The 14,169-nt window shown below is 40.7% G+C and overlaps 1 protein-coding gene across 2 annotated transcripts in view; it reads left to right on the forward strand.

Annotated features, from left to right (window-relative positions):
* AURKAIP1 (aurora kinase A interacting protein 1) overlaps nucleotides 1–14,169 on the forward strand; it is a 154,942-nt gene that overhangs the window by 35,649 nt on the left and 105,124 nt on the right. The window lies entirely within an intron of this gene.

Below are 14,169 nucleotides of genomic sequence, written 5' to 3' on the forward strand. Positions count from 1 at the left end.
ATATACCTGAAACTGGCCCACCACCAGCTGTCACACAAGACCAAGTCCTAAATTCCTGCATCTATGGGTCCTGACATTGTCCATGGATGCATCTTAAGTAGCATGAAGCAGAACACCCCCCCCCCATATCACTGTTGAATCTCTGCCTCCATACAAGTTTTGTATCAAGCAAATCGAGAATAGCTACAGTCATTCCCTTCTACAGATCTAGGCAACTAGAGACCCATAACTCTGACCATCCTCATATGCAAAGCCATGGAAACACTTTTAGCACAAAACTCATCAGTGAAGACCGGGACCTCCAAAACACTGGACCTGTCCAGTTTGGATTCATCCAGGGCAGGTCATGCTTACTCAACCTGGTGGAGTGTGAGTTAAACATTGGATGAAGGCAAAATGGTGCACACAACTACCTCAACATAGCCAAAGCTTTTGACACAAATCCCCACTATGTCATAGAAGAAAAGCTAAATTAACTGGGAATAAATCTCTGCATCACCCTGTGGATATTACCAACTTGGTCACAGGATGCAGGAAGTTACTTCCACAGAGAGACCAGTCACCAGTGGAGTCTCCTAGCATTCTGTGCTGAGACCTCTCCTGTTTAGCATTTGCTTTGTAAAGTAAAAGCCAGTATCAAAGGGCTCTGGCTGAATAAGTTTGCAAATGACGGCAAGCTAGGAGCAGTCATTGAATCCCCAAATAACTTTGCTATCCTGCAGGAAGGGTTTTCCCAAATAAATAACTGGTATCAGAATCATGGACTGAAACTAAATGCCAGAAAGTGCATTATTATATGCTTTGCAAATTCCATCTATCCCAGGGAACTATCGCATTAACAATATGACCCTTAAGAGTTGACCTTGTTCTTCAGGATTTGGGAATTTATGTGGAGAGTGACATAACTTTTTTGATGAATATGTCCATTGTTGTAAGAATCTCCTTCTATAGTGCACAGCTTATAATGGGTCTAGCTCAAGGGATGTCATTGCCTCCCTATACTCTGCCCTCATTAGACCGGTCATTGAATATAATGCCCTGTTTGGTGTGTATCTGACCAGACACCTGCAACAACTGGAACATTCACCGCGATACCATACTAAAAGGATGCAAGGCCTAAAGTACATGTCTTACATGGACAAACTCAAAGCCCTGTCAGTATGCTCGGTATCCTACACACTGCTAAGAGATTACTTTTGTATCTGGTATACAAGGTATCCTCTGACCCATTACTAATGGATTCACTGCACATCAGCAAGTCGAATGGCATCTGTCTACGGATCTAAACCTCTTCTGCAACGTCAACAGAATGGTTTGGAGGGACCGGTATTTTCCTGAGGATACTGCTGCACTGAAATAGACTCCCCATCCACATAAATCCCTGACCATGTTCGAGCACAGCTTGGCTCTGTGGATGGGAAACAGAAAATTTAACCCGGGAATGTCCCCCTTTACTACTAATGGAGAGAAGCACCTCTTAAATACTTTATCCCATGCATGGGTCCCCTCAGTTATCTGTGGTATGATCCCAGTTATGTAATTATCGATCATGGGAGGAGTCGAGGCCAGTTTATAACCAAATGAGATGGGGAACTTTGCTAGGCTTAATGGCCTGCAAGGGTAGCTAGTCTAGTACTTATCTATGAAGCGCACAGTGTTTAAACCGTTGGAAGGAAGGGATAAACCATAAATTTAAATTTAGCTGTTAGTGTTTACTTCTGATATATAGTGTTTGAATTTGTGCATTGTGTAATGTAGAGTGAAGGAAAAGAGTGTTAGTACGTGTTTGTATTTGCTTTTATGCATCACAAATGACTTGTTTCTCTGCAGCCCAAAAGAGAAACTTTAGAAAAATAAATTAAAGCATGATTACATATTTGCATCACATCATAGTAATTACCATGGGTTGCTATAGTAATTAAAGTAGTACTATTTTTGGCACAAATTTGCTAAATAATACCTTACATCATTCAACACTTGTACATTATTTACATTGTCTGAAATCGTACTGTTCCTAGAGCACTGATAACTGCTGACAGATTTTATGTAGTCTTTGAGTTCATCCAGTAGTTGAACATTCATTCCCGTGATGTTTGGTTATACAGTGACAAGAGTGTGATTAGCAGTGGGGAGGAGTTTAATGGAGGAGTGTATGATGGAAGAAAGAGCTTTTGGCTCCTCCCTGAAGATGAGGGAAATTTAGATTTAATTTCTGAAAGGTGCTGCCTCAAATGTATAGGGGCAAGTTGTCCCATAATTTGGGGCCTTCAGAAGTGGCGATTTGTTGTTGGTCAATGAAGAGCAGATGCCTTGTTTGAGCAGGTCCTGAGAGCATCCTGATGATGTAGTGAACAGCCACACACGTTTTATCAGGTAATTGTGGATTTTTCCCCTTATTTTTAAATTTAACAGTGAAACTTAAGCGCAAAATAATCTCTGCTAGAGAACTTCAACCCTAAAGCTCTCCTTTGCCTATATTGCAACGATGCTGTTGCTCCAGAACTGAAATCAGGTTATTGATCCGAAATAGAATCAATGTTGCAAGAGGCACCAAGTTAACACAGTCAGAATTGTGGACCTTTAATATTCGATTGTCATCAAACTTATAAATCCAAAACTAAATTATAAAAAACTCAGATCTTCTTTAGTCTAAAGGAATTTTATTAAGAGGAAATAAACTTTTTATTTTATAAACTCTAAGTTCCACGTACAAAATAAAAAACAAGGTAGGTGATCGCTGCAGTAGTTTTCCTACAATAAAAGCACTTATTTACTGTTTGTATTGTACCATTTTTGCAATCATTATTCAAATAAGTGGGTGTCTTAATCTTGTTGGTCTATGAATCTCAATCTGGGTATGTTTTTGGTAGTAGAAATTATGTGATTGGGAATTAAGACATGCAACTGTGCAACATTGGTTGTCCAACTTTCAATAGGATAATAATAAAAATGGTGTGGATCTGTTGGACTGAGGGTCGAATTGTTATTGGAGGTGGTGTGCTATGTCTGGGTCATTGTCAGATATGGGAGTAACTAATGATAACTGATTAATCTGGTGCTTGTGCTTTTACGTTTAGGCGGTTAAAATGGGTCTTCAGTAGGTAGATAATAAGAAATGGCATGGTTCTATTGGACTGAGGGCTGAAAGAATTCTATTGGGGAAGTTGTGCTGTACGTAATGAGAGGGAAGGGAGCAAAGACCAACACCTGATTGGTCTAGTGCTCGTGCTTCTCCGTATAATTGGGTAGAAGGTTTTGGGCACCGACATTTACGTGACTCGTAGATTATTGGCTAATTCATCCCTGATTGTGTGTCATAGTGCTTACTGGAAAAGCTGTGGCCTTTTGGTCATTGGTTACAATGGACAGTGATGTTTGGTTATTTGATTCACTTGTGGTTAGGTAATGGGGGCGTTGTTATTTGATGAATGAAGGGGATGAGGTAACCATATGTGGGAGTGTAAGATGGGAGGGGTTATGGGGGAAGGAAAATGGCACATTTCCAACTGATTGGGCCTGATATTATTAATTTAAAGTATGTGGCCTAACATGAGGGGTGTGTATCGGGAGGACAGAAGACTGTTTGGGAAGGTGCCAACTAGTTGATTGGGCAACTATGTCAGAAGATTGGCAGTAGACAGAGAGAGGTGTGCCCATGGGAAATTAAGGGGATATGGGTACGACAGCACCAAAAGTTAATCAGTCAGGGCAGGTGATTTAATTTAAAGTTAACATTAGTTATAATATCAGTACTGAGCTTTTTTTAAAAAATATTTAATAATATTATGAACCGCTGTGTGTAAACACTTACATGTTCAACACTGATAAAGAAAATAAGTTAATCTAAAAATAAGATCTGGCGCCATGTACGTTTTTTCAATTAATTACAACAAGGTCAACCAGATCTGGGTGATGTGATACCCACTTTTAGAGATTCTGAAATAGGTATAACACAATATGGTAACAGAAAGGTAGTTGGGTTCGAAACTTAACTAAGAATTTAATCAGCTTTGTGTTGTGGCATCAGTGGTTTCAGTCTGTAATGTAAATTATGGTATAATAAAAGTTTAAAAGTTGAAGCGATCAGATAAATAACTTTAGGTGAAACCTTAACCCGCCCAGTGTAAACAACCTGATAAAATCGTCGTCCTTGGTTTAGCTTGTGTGAAGTTAGATTTTGTGGCTGTGTGAGGTTAACCTTTGAGTCTGCTGGTAATAGATGAAAAAACACCATTTGGTATCAGAGATAGCTATGGGCATAATACGACAAACACTAGCTTTTAACATTAAATTTAACAGTTGGGTCGGTATCATACACCAGTACGAAGTTGTATGTAGCACGTGTAAATGTTGTTGAATGTCTAAAGCTTAAACTGTCTGGAAAACTTGTAGGGAAAAGTGTGAGTGAGTCATGTGGTATAAAGACTGTTAGAAACGAAGTAAAAATTGAATAATTAGTAAGCTTAACCCTACGTTGCTGTAATAGAAGCACTCCTAAAAAAAACTTAGTTGCTATAATAATAGAAACATGCGCTTAATTGGCAGTGACTTGAAAATAACCACAATTTTTCAGAAACAATAACACTTGTGATTAAATTGTCAGTGTCACAGCGCTTTTGCCGCATGGCTTCATCAGACCTACCAGAATGTAAAAAGTGCATATGGAGTAATGTAGCTTAAATATATTGGTGTTAACGACTAGCTTATCTCTTAACACCATCAGCTGGAATCTCTCTAATTATCGATGATTAAGACCAGAAAACATTAAAAAGAGGAAATGAATAAAATAGAAAGATTAACAGTGTATCTTGAACAGTCAGGTATGAACCTATAAACCTTAGAAATGGGCTTATAATTGCCCCAGGGCAGATAGCCTAGTATGAACCTAATCATATAATAATCAAAAGTTAAAAGTAAGATGAATCAAACATTCCTGAGCCGATCTTCGTCCATTGTATTGGAAAGACGTCCTGGGATAGTTGCAAAAGTCCTAGAGTACTTGTGCATTGGGGAAATGCAAAAATAAGGAAATGTTCATCTGTAAAGTAAATTAAAAACAAATATATGAAAAATAGCCAGCGAACCTGTTAAACCAAACCTTAATGACATAAACGCATAATTTTAGTGCAAAAAAAGCATGGTGGTGCAGATTTCTCAGATTTAGAACACTGTTAATTGAGATGTGGGTGAGTCCTGGGGATTTGTTGGTGACCAGCCTAATTTGCCACTAAAGTTCATGTTTTTCAAGAATGGCCTTAGTGGGCTCTTGTGATTCACCTTTTCCCAGTATGTCCATGATGTGAAACCAGTACTTATTGTATCTGTTGTTCTCTTGCTGGTGTCTTGCTAGTGCATTGTTCAAATTCTGATATTTCAGATCATAAAGATGCTGGGCAGTTCTTGTTTTTAGTTTTCTTAGGGTCTTGCCCACATCAAAAAGCATTACATTTGGCGCACTCTGCTCTGTATATGAGGCATTCGGAGTTGCAGTCTCCCATTTGCTTACTGTTGTAATTTCTGCGAGTGTTTGGGCAAAAGAAGTGATCTGGGATCACTAAGGAATTTGCAATAGGTGAATCCTGTTCTTTTACATGAGGGAATGTCCCCGGCTTGGTCCGAGGAAGGGGGTCATTGTCTTTGCTTGCTTCTTCGAGGTAGTGCCTTAAGTTTTTGTTTCTCCGAATGCTAAATTTGGGGCTGTTTGGGAGGAGGTAATTGATGGAAGGGTTATTGTTGATTGTCCAGTTGTCCTTGATAATGGTTTTTCAGGATCTGGAAGTCTGTTGAGTAGATCAAGGTCATTGTAGTGTCACCTTGATCAGTCTTTCTTTTTCTCCCAACTTCGAGCTGGTCTGAGTTGTTATGCTTGTTCTCGATTATGGGGTCAAATATATATCTGATGAACGTATCTCTGTAAAGTCCCTTTCCATGTTAATGATGTTGGTAGTGAATTCCCCGAGTTCTTTAGAGATCCTTGCTATCCTTAACCCTTGTGATTTAATTACATTTTTCTTGGCCATGAGGGAATGCATACTCGTGCTGTGTAGTAACAGGTTTGCCCTGGTGGGCTTCTGGTAAAGGTTGTTCGAGAGGAATTCAGAGTCCTCTGATTTGGAGATGGTTAGATCAAGAAATGTGGCACACACTAAATTTATATCTGTTTGTAAATTTCAAGAAATTGGTACTTACCAATGTGGTCAAACTCTAGCAGCTTTTCTTCTGTGCCTTCCCAAATGATAAACACTTTGTCGATAAAGTGGAAATAGCATTACATTTCACTGTAGAAGGTGGAATTGTAAATATGTTCCTTTCCCATTTACCAAGTGCAATGTTAGCAAAGCTTGGAGCCATTGCTTCTCCCATCGCAATGCCTTTTTTTGGTCTAAAATAATGGTTGTTGAATTGGAAGAAGTTGTTAGTAGTAATTTAAGTAATCTTCTGATTGTTTGTTTCATAAATTCTGTTAATATCTTCGTTTTCTAGAGCCTCTGTGACTGCTTCTACACAATATTTATGGGGTAGTACTGTGTAGAGTGCTTCGACATCTATCATAACTAGTAATGCTTCCTTCTTAATTTTCAGGTCCTTTATTTTCCTTAAAAGGCTTTTTTTTTTTTTTCTTGGAAGAGGTTTGATATGAACTGCTAGATAAATAGAAAGAGCCAGCGGCAGCAGTATTACTGAAGCTATCACTGGGCGATAAGGGGGGGGGGTGTCTTATATGTTTTTATGCGGCCTAGGGATCCAAAAGAAACTGGGGAGTTTTGGGTGTTTAACTGTAAGAAAATCCATGAGTTTGTCACTGATTACGCCCTCTTCACAAAGATAGAGACGTTTGTTGATTTTCTTGTAGGCATCTTTGACTCTGTCAATATCACGTTTTTCATAATAAACCTCATTGTCAAACATGCCTAAAATCTTGGTGTCTTAAGCCGTGGTATTGGTAACCAGGATCGCCCACCTTTGTTGGCTTTCATTACTTATCTTGTGCGATCCTGGCTAAGGTTTCTTGGAGCTTTTCATTCACAGGGGAGGCTGAGGTTGTAGAATTTTACTGTTTGCAGCTGCTTAAGGGCTTTTCTAATGTCTGTTTCACATTTCGCTTAGAATGCAGAAATGCTGGGATGTGATGGTGGGCAAAAGTTGCTGGGTTTGGTCCATTTTTCTTTAAGATTGTCTGTTTTGTCATGGAAAAATATTTTCAGATCAACTCTTGCTGAACACTTTCAGGTCTATAATGGTCTGAACCACATCGACCCTCCGTTGTAAGACAAATGTCAAACTTTTCTTGAGGACTTTCAATTCTGTACCAGAAAGGGGTTTCTCAGAGTGGATGTTCATCATGTTTCACTGTTGCAGTCATTACATTTGGGTAATGTGCTGGCAGGTTGCCCTCAGTCGGCCTGATTAACAAAGTCTTGGGTCCTGCGTCAGTTGCTGTCCCTTCTTCCATGACGTCAGGTCGTCAGGGGTATAAAACATGCAGCCAACGCCATTACATCAGTCTTTCTTGCCGCATGGTGCCCGAAGCAGTTCGCAAGTTCCAGTCGACTCCTGAAATTTTCATTTTCGAGTTTCAGAACCAAAGTCTTCAACTTAAAGCTAAGTACCCCATTGGGGAAACTTTTTCTTGCTCCTTACCAATGTCAGTAAAAGTTAATAATTGTATTACTTGTGGGAAGCAAATACCTCCTAAGGATTTTCATTTGTACTGTATTCCTTGCCTAGGCCCTGACCACAACGTACTTTGCTGTTGGTTTTGTGGTTTATTTAATCAGTGCACTATCCGCCGTCGGTACGTTTTTGCTTCAAAATATTTCTGTTCTCAGTTTAATTATCCAGAAATGATGTCGGTTAGCATCTGACTACCGGAATGCCAAACAAATAAAAAGAAAAAGACAGAGGCAGGCCGAGGTCCAAAACTGCCGACGACGCTTCTCCTAAGCCAGTCACCAGTTCGTCGGTACTCTGAGGCGCTTTCGCAGCCCCTGATACCTGCTACTTCTGATTCGCAGGCCTCTACTGAGACCCATTCAGAGTCCAGTATGCCGCGAGATGCTTCACATATGGAACCTGTGGAAGTCTCTACCTTGGATGGGTCCGGAGCTGCTGAGCAGGCACCGGCTTCTGAGGGTGTATTTAGGCCTACAGACTTGCATATTAAACAGACTCCAACTTCAATGCTAAGGCCTAAATTTCGATCTATGTCTAAAAAACCAATGCCCAGGCCACATGTTCAGGCTCCTATGCCTAAAAAAACAAATGATCAAAATGGCTGAAGATTTAATTACTCTAATTAGGGGTAGTCAACCCCCCCCAAGAGGCCTAGGATTGAATTTGACTATGAATCTTCTGAACAGAACTCTGTTTCTTCTGACTCTTCTAATGATCTGGATTTGTCCATTCCTACTTATGAGGACTCTGATGCAGAGGATTCCATTCCCTCTACTTCTCCACCAGAGGATTTCTCTTTTGGGGAAACTGTACATACCTTAAGGGAGCATTTCCACTGGGAAAGTTAGGATTTCTCTGAATCCAAAAAGAGGCTTGGGGATTTCCTCCTTCTTCCTCAGCATAGGCCTTTGGCTATACCTCCTGTACTAGATATTGCTGATGTGTTTTTGGAATCCAGTATGGCCCCTGATTCCTTGCCTCCAGCCCCTAGCAAACCAGACGGGTACTACAGGGTTCCTGAGTCCCACAAATTCCTTTTCAAAAATCCTATTGCGGACCCTGAAACCATTTCTCAGGGGCCCAAGGGCATTAAGGCTTCTACTGCTAAAAATCCTACCCCTTCTGATAGAGACTCCAGGGCGCTGGATAGATGGGGTAAAAAGGTTTATACTTCTGCAACCTTAGCAATCAGGGCTTTAAACTGTCAATTCCATATGCTAAAATATCAACAGCATATCATGGGGCTGCTTAAACAGAAAATGATGATGATTTCTGACTGTGTGGAAAATAAAGATTTGCAGGATTTATTGCATTCAGCTGAACAAGTCGACAACCATACTTTGCAATGGGGTTTTGATGCCTTAGAGGTCTCTTGTAGGGCTGCTGTTACTGGGTCTGTGCTTAGAAGGCATGCTTGGCTTAAGGAGCAATTTCTGCCTGATCCTGTTAAAGCAAAACTTTTGGATGCTCCTTTACAGCAGGACCGCTTATTTGGCAATAAGGCTGAAGAAGTTCTAAAAAAGATGGAAGATAAAGGTAAATCACTGCAAACTGTAAAAGATTTCTTACAAGTGCAACCTCCTAGATTTAGTAGGCATTGGCCTACTAAGAACTGGTCCTTTCCAGCTCCTTCCAGAGCCACTACGGCCAAACAGACATTCCAAAACCACCAGGTTTCAGTCCCAAGGGACTTTGAGAACTAAGCAATGGGGTGCTTCCACTTCCAAATCTGGAAACATCAAGGCACCACCCTATGGTAAACAGTCTCAATGGCCTCCCTTTGAAATTGCCAAGCACTTACCTCTTGGCCGCCCCTTTGGGGGGAAAACTGGCTCTTCATTCAAGAAACTGGCAATTTATAATCCAGAACAAAAGGGTTTTAAGTGTAGTGTCCCAGGGATACAGATTTCATTTCCACACGTTGCCAACTCCAAACGGATGGCCAGACCTGCCCCCAAATCAGTGGGCAGAGGCTCAGAAACAAGTACTTTCCCTCTTAAACATGGGGGCTATTCAACTAGTACCAGAAGAGGAAAAGGGACAAGGTTTCTATTCCAGACTTTTCCTGGTGCCCAGAAAAGACCAATCATGGCGTCCAATACTGGACCTGTCTACTCTAAACACCTTTCTGGGCATTCCAAAATTCAAGATGCTGACTCTTCAACAGTTACTTCCTATGCTAGGCAAGGATGCCTGGTTGACAACTCCCGACTTAAGAGGCTTACCTGCATATCCCAATCAGGGAATCTTGCAGAAGATTCCTATGCTTCAAAGCAGGCTGCATGCATTATCAGTTATCTGCACTGCCCTTTGGCTTGTCTACTGCACCAAGGCTATTCACAAAATGCCTGGCTCCAGTAATTGCATTTTGCAGGCAAAGAAATTTTCAAATATATCCATACCTGGACGATTGTCTAATTCAGGCAGACAACCAGGCCATTCTTCTAAAACATCTGGCGTTTGTAAAAAAAAAAAAAAAAAAAAAAAAAAAAGACTTCTAACCTGCCTAGGGTACACCATAAACTAAATGAATTCTCAACTGGTACCCTCTCAAAACATTCCTGGGTGCAAGCTTGAATACAACTGCCCAGATGGCTTTCCTTATGCCAGAAAAGCAAATTCATTTGGTGACTTACTTCAAATAGACGGCCACAAAAACCCTGCTTTTCTGCAAGGCAAATACTGCAAGCCTTGGGGTTCATGGCCTCATGCATTCTTCTAATTCCATATGCAAGACTGCATATGAGGAAACTTCAGTGGTACTTAAAAGTTTATGGAGTCAACATTGTCACAGCCTGGAAACAATGATTCCTATCATACCTTGCCTGTGCCTAGAGTTCCTGTGGTGGGCAGAGGCCTGCCACCAAAACAAGGGACTGCCATTCACACCAGCCCCTGCTATCCAAACCTCAACTACAGACACATCAAACTATGCATGGGGGGGGCTCATCTGGCAGGGAAATACATTCAGGGCAAATGGAGCCCAAATCAAATCAAATGCACCTTCATATCAATCAAAAAGAAATGCTAGCTGTACAGAATGCACTGACAGCCTTCAAGGGCTACCTTCATCCAGGACAATTACTGATAAAGACAGACAACACCACGGTCATGTGGTACATAAACAAGCAGGGGGTACACATTCCTACCCCCTCTGAAGACTAGCCATGGCATTGTGGAACACGGCCTTGAGCTACCAACTACAACTACAAGCTCAATTCCTGCCAGGAAAGCAGAATGTTCTTGCAGACGAACTAAGCAGAAATCTCATGGACCCTCATGAATTGAAACTGGAACCATGGATTTTCAACATGTTGACACACAAATGGGGGAGCCCAGACATAGATCTTTTTGCCTCACCCCAGAACTACCAGTTGGACAAATTTTGCACAAGAACTCATCACAAAAAAGCCTGGAAAGTGGATGCTCTGTCCTTCAGCTGGAAAAACCTATCAGTCTATGCCTTTCTCCCTCTGCCTTTGCTCTCCAAAGTTCTTCTAAAAGTCAAACAGGACAAACCAAAAATTATTTTGATTGCTCCAGACCTCGCCAACACTGGTACCCACTCCTGCGCAGTGTGCCACACATTTCTCCTTGGCACCTGCCTCAGACACCTTCCTTACTGTCTCAGGAGGAGAACCAAATTCTGCACCGTCAGCACCAAACATTGAATCTTGCAGCTTGGCTAATCACTTAAATTCACCCTTAGCATCCCTCAGCAAACGTGTGATGGATGTCCATTTGGAGGCTAGAAGACCTAGTACTAGAAAATCTTATGCTGACAAATGGGAAAAGATTCTGTGACTGGAATCAGTCTCAAGGGATGAGCACAGCAGTGCTCAATTTACCTCAGATTGTGCAATACTTAACTGAGATGCTACATAAGGGCCTGTCTTTTTTTCTTCCATAAAAATCCATGCCTCAGCCATTTCAGCTTATTACAACACAGACCCCCCCCTCTTCTCTAGCAGTATCTCAGAGGGACTAAAAACTTGAGACCATCCAGGAGAGCTCCAATCCCTGCCTGGGACCTTAACTTTGTATTGGAGAAACTAGCTCTACCTCCTTTCGAACCAGCTGCAACTGCAGACTTAAAATTTCTTTCCTGGAAAACAGCCTTCCTTTTAGCAATCACTTCAGCTATAATGATATCTGAATTACAGACCCTTATGGCAGTGGAGCCTTTCATCATCTTTCATGCAGACAGGGTGTCACTCGGGACCAGTCCATCATTCATGCCCAAGGTGGTATCCAGTGTGGCTCTTAATCAGTCCATTCATTTGCCAACTTTCTTTTCCAATCCACAGAACAAGGGAGAGCGGATTCTGCATTCCTTGGATGTACACAGACAACTTAGATTCTACTTGGACAGGACTAAATCTCGAAGAAAATCTGAGCAACTGCTGGTAGCATTTGCTGCAGGGCCAGAGGGGAAGGCTATTTCAAAGTAAACCATTTCCAAATGGATAAGCCATTGTATTTATTTCTGTTATAAGCACCATCAAAAATCTATCCCCCAGGGGATCAGATCTCATTCCACCAGGGCTGCATCTACTTCAGCAGCCTTTCTCAGAGGTGTTCCTGTCAGGGATATTCTAGAAGCTGCTACCTGGAGTTCATTTCATACTTTCACCAAGCATTATCACTTACCAATTTTCTCTAAATCCAGAGCTGGCTTTGCCACTGCTGTTTTGCAGGGCCTTATAGCTGGTCCTAATGCTGTATAAATCCATCCTCCCAACCTTAGCTTTGGGAATCTACCCAAATGTATTGACTGCAACAGTGAAACACGATGAACATAGTACAGTTGTGTACACTTACCATAAATGTAGATGTTTAAGTGTATTCACTGTTGCAGTCCTGGTCCTAATCCCTCCACCAGCCCCTGTTTTTCTTTTACTATACCTCTTCTTTCTTTTATTATGCTTAAAAGCCTTTTTGATGTATTTGCTTTTGTTTGGAGGTATATTTTTGTGTTTCTTATATATATATATATATATATATATATATATATATATATGTATATATATATATATATATATATATATATATATATATATATATGTATATATATGTATATGTATATATATATATATGTATATATAAGATATAGATATATTGCTCCCCATTGGGGGGAGGGGGGCACCTGACATCTGGGGCAAGAAAAACTAATGTAATGGCGTCGGCTGCATGTTTTATACCTCCGACATCATGGAAGGGACAGCAACCAACGCAGGACCCAAGACTTTGTTAATCAGGCCGACTGAGGGCAACCTGCCAGCGGATTACCCCAAATGTAATTACTGCAACAGTGAATACACTCTAACCTCTACATATATGGTAAGTGTACACAACTGTACTTTCCAGACCTTGTAGATGCGGGGCTGTTGTTTGCTCTTCTGTTTCGCAGGTTTGTCAGGGGGACTCCCACATTCGGTTACCTCATCTGTCATTCATCAAATAATAATGCCCCCATTACCTAACCATAAGTGAATCAAACAACCAACCGTCACCATCCATTTTAACCAATGACGAAAGGCCACAGATTTTACAGTAAGCACTACGACTCACATCAATCGGGGATGAATTGGCCAATAACCTATGAGTCGCACCAGTGTTGCTGCCCAAAACCTTCTACCCAATTATACGGAGAAGCGCGAGCACTAGACCAATCAACTGTTAGTCTTTGCTTCCTTCCCCATCATATTCTTATACATAATGCAACTTCCCCAGTAGCATTTTCTCTGCCCTCAGTCCAATAGAGCCACACCATTTCTTATCTACCTATTGAAAAATACACATTTTGACCAATTAAACGCATAAGCACGAGCAGCAGACTAATAAGTCCTCATTGGTTACCCCCATATCCAACACTGACCATGCATAGCACACCACCTCCAATAACAATTCCTCAACCCTCAGTCCAATAGAACCATGCCATTTTTATCCTATTGAAAGTTAGACAACCAGTGATTCACAGTTGCCTGGTCCTAATTCCCAATCACATACAATTTCTGCTACCAGTGACATATACCATATTGAGATTCACGGACCAATAAGATTAATACACCCACTTATTTGAATAATGATTATAAAAATGGTAAAATACAAACATTGTGTTTTTATTGTAGGAAAACTACTGCAGCACTCACCATGTTTTTTTTATTTTGTACTTCGAAATTAGAGCTTATAAAATAAAAAGTTTATTTCCTCTTAATAAAATTTCTTTAGACGAAAGAAGATCTAAGTTTTTCATAGTTTGGATTTGCAAGGTTGACAATTGAATATTGAAGATCTGTAATTTGACAACAATCGAATATTGAAGGTCCGCAATTCTGACTGTTAAACTTGGTGCCCTCTCTTGCAACATTGATTCTGTTTATGATCAATAACTTAATTTCAGTTATTTTTAAGTTTAAGGGAAAGCAGTATTCTTTCTCTTTACTTGCATTTCAGCTGGTTGATTTTAATTTTTTTGTAGTGTCAAGTTTTTAA

Source organism: Protopterus annectens, chromosome 2.part1, assembly GCF_019279795.1.
Source record: "Protopterus annectens isolate FY-2018-M chromosome 2.part1, PAN1.0, whole genome shotgun sequence".
Classification (NCBI taxonomy): domain Eukaryota; kingdom Metazoa; phylum Chordata; order Ceratodontiformes; family Protopteridae; genus Protopterus; species Protopterus annectens.